The 6,757-nt window shown below is 30.3% G+C and overlaps 1 long non-coding RNA gene across 1 annotated transcript; it reads right to left on the minus strand.

Annotated features, from left to right (window-relative positions):
* Positions 1-4,008, minus strand: LOC134681985 (uncharacterized). The gene is made up of 3 exons (XR_010100742.1): positions 3,795-4,008; positions 1,173-1,289; positions 1-138 (listed from the first exon to the last, which is right to left on the minus strand). It is a non-coding gene; the product is annotated as an uncharacterized LOC134681985 (long non-coding RNA).
* Between the last annotated feature and the right edge of the window lie 2,749 nt (positions 4,009-6,757).

The raw sequence follows: 6,757 nt of genomic DNA on the forward strand, positions 1-6,757 counted from the left end.
CTGGATCTTTCATCCATTCAAGTAACGTGTTTTTGAACTGACGAACATGTATCGATTTCTTTGCCATTCCAACCCTCTCCATGACGTCTTTAAATTTATTATCGTCTGCTTCAGATAACTGCAGAACATCGGATTCACCTGAAACAATATTTAAGATATGAAAGTCGATAAACCTTGTTCCAGATCTTCAGGATTATTAAAATGTAGAGTTAGTGTTAAATTTTTTAGCAGTTACAAAACAAATTCTTAATATGTATATATGTTACTGACAATAACTGTTTTCGCAATTCATCGTACAATATCGTCCCTTGTGTTGCTTGATACTCAAATTCAAAAGTAAGTACAAACAAGTGAGGAACCCAATCAATATAAAACATTAAATATTTGTACTTTTATAAATTAAAATGCTATTCCTAGTTTTATCGAATACAGATTAAACAGCAGTTCCCTGTTTGTAAGATAAGTTATTGTATCACCACTGTTATCACAATTGGATACAATACATTAAAAAAAACATTGAAAACAATGAGTGAGTACAACAGACATGATACTTATTAATGACAAACATTGAAATACGTCAGTCAGCATTGTTATATACTCTTAATCAATCATTTAAATGTTGTACATTGATATTAATCAAATATCAGAATTTGAGTCAAATCGTTGACCATGAATTTGACAGCTAATGCCCCTTTAAATAAAGTCAACAGTAATATACCGCTGTTCGAATGTCATAAAGCGATTGAGAAAAAACAAATCTGGGTTACAAACTAAAACTGAGATTAACACATCAACTATAAGAGGAAAACAACGAAACAATAGAAACACCGAAGTGCAACCACAAAAAAACTGAAAATTAAACAAACACAGATAAGCTAACAACTGCATTTTCCCTGACTTGATAGGGGGGAAATGGTGGGTTGACCCTAGTTTTGTGTCTAGTCGGATCCCACGCTTTTATTGCAATGATAAAACTACCAACTGAAAAATATGATAAATACAAATTGGCACGTTTTAAGACACAGACAATAATTCAATATTCTTGATAGATCTGTTTTGTTAACAGTCTAATCTGAAACCAGTTCAGTTAACATACTACTGTCTTGCATTTGACTTTGTCGCGTAAAAATGTAAAATACATAAAGTATTTTTTGGTAATCAAAATACTTGACCTTGTCTGATAAAACTGTCATAATATTGAAGAAGGCTTGCTCTTTTTAGAACACAATGCAGCTGCCATTCTATCAAGTTCTGTGGTTGAATACATGCCATTCTGATCAACAAATAACCTGACAAAATAAATCACATGTCAATATCGGATTATAAAAGCATATAACATATAAAATATGATTTTTTGTAGCTTTTATGAAAATGAGTTGTGTTATTTGAAATTACATCCTTCTCATATTTGTACTGAATAAATTGGACAAACATGTATAGGAGTTCACCGTAAACAACGAGGAATAAGTGCTAATGAATTTGCCTCAGTGTGATACTCAATTTAATAATTACTCGTGTAATTACCTATGTTTAAATAGGTATTCACCTCAATTAATTAACTTTTCGCCGTTCCAATCACCATCTGACTTTTAAAATTCAATTAGATATCACTACACTGAGGCCACAAAGGGAAAACATATTATATACAAAACGTAAATAACTGTTATTAGTCTAAGTTTTTATATATCGGGTTATATTATAAAAGTGCACACCATCAGGATGCAGGATACATACATAACGTGTTAAAGGCATACAATACAGTATCAAGTGAGGCAAGGACGCTGCTAACGTTAATTGTTATTTTCGCGACATCAAACTATGACTGATCGCGAAAAGATTCAGTTTTCGACTGATTGTATCACTTAAACTTATTTAACTTGAAAACGAGTTCATGGACCAGTCTTTTTTAAAATGACATTTGGTTTGATTACGCGAGAAAATTAGGTATGCCAATTTTCGTAAAAACGTAAAAAAGTGCATTGTTTTTTAATTTGATAAATATACAGCAAAAAATTATGTTTGTTTTCCTACATTCATGAACATTTAATAAATATGAGTTATTTCTGAATACAAAATGTATAAATGTTTAAGATACTTATGAAATACAGAAATTACAAATTATTTAACAACAAAAAAAAATTGTGTTTATCTTTTAAAACGAAAAAGTTATGTCTTTCTTTCGAATGGGAAAATACGGCAACATATCCAAATTTTGAGCAAATATACAAACTTTCGAGCACATGAATGTATATTTTTTATAATATATTTGATTTAATCAGATATAAAATAGACTTTATGGAAATTTCTATTAAATTGTAAATACGGGATCTAAACTGTATCGTATACCCTTAAGCTTGAGCTTACATTTCTCCTTATGTTAGGCCCCGTCCAACTGTCAATTGAATACCCTTAACGCTCATTGTTTCTATTACAATAAAAGACCGCTAATCTCTCAACATTCAAGAAATATCCGTTTTAAATGTATTACTCACAAGAAGTATTGTTTCTCTGTAAATTGATGTATGATTCACAAATCACTAACATTTTGAACAGGAATTTTCTCCCTTCATCCAAATTTTGAATTACATTTCATTTAAAAATGAATAATAATATACAACTCAACCATCTTTTACGTGGACATATATACTTTGAAGCTGGTAGAGCATCAATTAAGGATAAAGATAAGCTAAAAATCATGGACCTCCTTTTCGAGATATTTGAGATCTAAAATATGGCGGGAAAAGGCTGACTCGGACTCTTACCTTATATTTGCATTGATATTTTTTGGGTCTCATAGCAAAAGAAAGAAAATTAAGAATCATTTTAAATTTGGATAAATGACATTTCATAAGCTATTAAGTCTTACATGAAAAAATTAATGGGTGTTATGGGGCTAAATATTTTACATTGTATTGTATGGAAAATCACCAAGGAATCCGAACATTTGACACAAATTCCAAAACCTCACCTAAGTACATCCTTAAATTACAAAATTGCATAAAAACAATTGCTGGATACAGACAGTTAAGTTTGGTCACGCACTTATTTTTATACACCTTATCGCTATTTCTCCGACATTACTGGATATCACACAGGTTCCCGTAAAATTTTGACGTCATAAAATAAAATATCTGACGCCACAATAGAAAAGTGATTGTTATTGACGCCAAAAGTTCAAGCGGCAGAGGTCAGCCGGGATTAGCGGTAAGGTGTATTCTAAGCCGTAGCCTCAAACAACTAAAACACTTTCTGTCTGTATAACTATCAACTTCTTCTAACCTGTTCATTTTTAGGAAATACATTTTTCCGTTTTGAATATATATATCTATATATATATACAGGAAATATGTTATTCTTAAATGTATGATTCACAAATTACTAAAAATTTGAACAGGAAGTTTTTTTCTTTTGATCTCAATAATTCGTTACCTAATTTAGAATTATATTTCATTTCAAAAAGAAAAACATATATACAACTACAGCCCTATTTTACGTGATCATGTATACTTTTCATCTTATCAGTCATAAGCTGATTGTTTCATTTCCGATAAATATTACCACACAGAGGCTACATGAGGGGAAACATATGCATTATCGAAAGGAACACGACAAACATATGAGTTTTTTTTCTGTTATTGTTATAAAATCACACAAAATTAATAACGATTAATTATAATTACAGTAAGTGATAGCAGGAGCTCTCATTTCTTATATGTCTTAGTCTCATACAAAAATAGCAGATTTTTAAATACAATCATCATTTATTGTCTCTGTAACTATCAAATACTGCTTACCTGTTTCCTCTATTTTATCAGAATGTGTATGCTGGCTACAATATCGTTGTCAATTATTCATTGTCTGTGTACATGGTGTACAGTTTTCGAATGATGCCGAATACAATTAAACTGTATATTACAACTTATTCAAATGAAGAGAGAAAACTTCCTCCTCAAAATATTAGCGATTTGTGAAAATTCATATGTGGTTTAACAAAGACAAACATTTCCTGTTATCAGATAAATGTATTTCCTTCCTTAACTTTGCTTATACTTACACAATTAGATACAAACTAGTTATTCATAATGTATACAAGACAAAACCCTTAACTGAAACCAGCCACAAATTCCCTAGTTCTGCTACATAAACTGGAATAGTGAACTAGGCAGAGATAAAAGTCGTAAAAGGCTAACAGAACATTGACATGCAAAACAGGTATTTTACAAGAGGGAATTTTAAGTAACCCCTTTTGAAGCATTTTGCCGTGCAAAAAATTCAGTAAACAAAAGATACACACGGGACAATAATTGCAATTATAATTTTTAAGACCACGTTTCAGTGTTTAAATGTCCACGATGTCCGCTGAATGATTTCAAAATTTGTGATGATTTCAAAACAAAATCTAGCAGTGGTTACCGTGCATGTTAATAAAACGCATCGATACGTTTGAATTTAAATGAATCTTTAAAAAATGTTGTCATAAACTAATACCGGACACATTTTAAAATTAAAATCATGGCAGAATTCATCATTTGCTGACTGTTTTAATTTTCTTGTATATTATTACATGAAGGCCACATAGGTTACCAAAAAAGATTTTATAGAAGAATCAACTGTTATGAATATAAGTTTTTCTATATCTTCAAGTTGCAACGTTGCACAACATAAATTGCAGCATTCAGACTATGCAAGATAAGTTTGGTCACGTATCATTGCTACATCTTAGCCTTTGTCTCGTACAGCTGACACACATTTTCAACTATATAACTATTAACTACTTTTAACCTGTTCATTTTTAGGATATACGTTTTTCCGTTTTGAATATATATAAATATATCTACAGGAAGTATGTTATTCTCTGTAATAAAACAATGTATGATTCCCAAACCACTAAAATTATTCGTTACCTAATTCAAAACTATATTTCATGTTAAAATGAAAAACGTAAATACTCCTAAAGCCCATATTTACGTGACTATTTATCCTTTTCAGCTTAGCAGTCATCAACTGATTGTTTCAATTCCGATAAATATTACTACACAGAGGCTAAATGACGGGAAACTCATTATCTAACGGGGCATGAACAAAAACTGTAATCGATATGATTTTTTTCTTCTGTTAAAGTTATGAAATTTCACCAAATTAATAACGGGATAAATACAACAAATGGGAGGTGGAGCTGGCATTTCTACTGTGTCTCTAGTCTCATACAAAAACAGCAGGCGTTTAAATACAATCAACATTTATTGTCTATATAACTATCAAATACTACTAACCTGTTTTCCTCTATTTTATCAGGGTTGGTATGATGACTACAATATCGTTGTCAACTATTAATTGTCTATGTATAGTTTTCGAATGATGCCGAATATAACAACTAATTCAAATGAAGAGAGAGAAAACTTCCGCCTCAAAATAATATCGATTTGTTAAAATTCATACGAGGTTTTACAGGGACAAATGTTTCCCGTTAAATTAAAAACAGATAAATGTATTTCCTTTCTCTTACTTAATCACCGAGATACAACCTAGTTTTTACGTATGTGTATGGGAAAAAAACTTTTATTGAAACCATCCATGAATTCTCTAATTCTACTAAAAGCACTGGTGAACTAGGTAGAGATATAAGTTTTAAATTGCGAAAAGAATATTGACAAACAAAACATATATTTAAGAAGAGGAAATTAAAAGTTATCTCTTTTAAAGTACTTTTCCTTGCAAATGATTTACTAACCAAATGATTCACACGTGACAACAATTGCTATGTACATGTATACTACATTCATTATAACCTTGTAAATGTCCGCTGTGTTATTTCAAAATCGTGATAATTTAAAAACAAAATATAGCCGGTTACCGTTAATGTTAATTAAACGCATCTTCAAGTTTGAATAATAATGAATCTTTAACAATGTGGTCCTGAACTAAGATTGACACTACAGAATCAATTATAATATTGAAATGGCACAGTTCATTATCAGCTGGCTGCTTTTATTCCATTAAATGTGATTTCAACGAGGGAACTTGAGGAAAAACAAACAAAGTGTTCAAAAGAAATAACTGTAACTTATATAAGTTTTCCTCTATCTTTAAATTACAACATTGGATACATTTATTGCATAATAAAGGCAATCCGTGTTAAGTGTGAGCAAGTATTTCTCCTAATTCTTAGCCTCATACAACTGATACATGTATCTGTAATGCACTTTACATTTTCCGTCTATATAAGTACAAATTATATTTAGCCTGTTCATTTTAAAGAAAATACTTGTTTCCTCTTGAAATGTATTTCTAACAAGAAATATGTTTTCTTATAAATGATTCATAAATCACAAAAACATTGAACAAGAAGTTTTTCTCGCTGCATCTAAATTATTTGTTACCTTATTTTAAATCATATTTCATGTAATATGAATAACATTATACACCCGTTTTACGTGAACATTGGTACTTGTCGGCTTAGCAGTTTGACGGATAGTTTTTATTCCGCTACATATTACCCCACAGAGGCCAAATAAGGAGAAACACATTATTAAAAAGGAATACGACAATAAAAGAAACAGTAGTATACAACCTTTTAATAGCTGTTTTGAAGATGAGTTATATCAAAGATACAACAATCACAAAATTAATTGCAGGATAAAGAGAATAAGCGTTAAACATATCATTGTATTTTCTCCTGTGTAATGGTATAATACAAAACAGCAGACATTTAAATACAATCAGCATTTAATGTTAAAGTAAGTATTTAATACTGCCT

The sequence above is a fragment of the Mytilus trossulus genome, chromosome 8 (genome assembly GCF_036588685.1).
Source record: "Mytilus trossulus isolate FHL-02 chromosome 8, PNRI_Mtr1.1.1.hap1, whole genome shotgun sequence".
NCBI classification, from domain to species: domain Eukaryota; kingdom Metazoa; phylum Mollusca; class Bivalvia; order Mytilida; family Mytilidae; genus Mytilus; species Mytilus trossulus.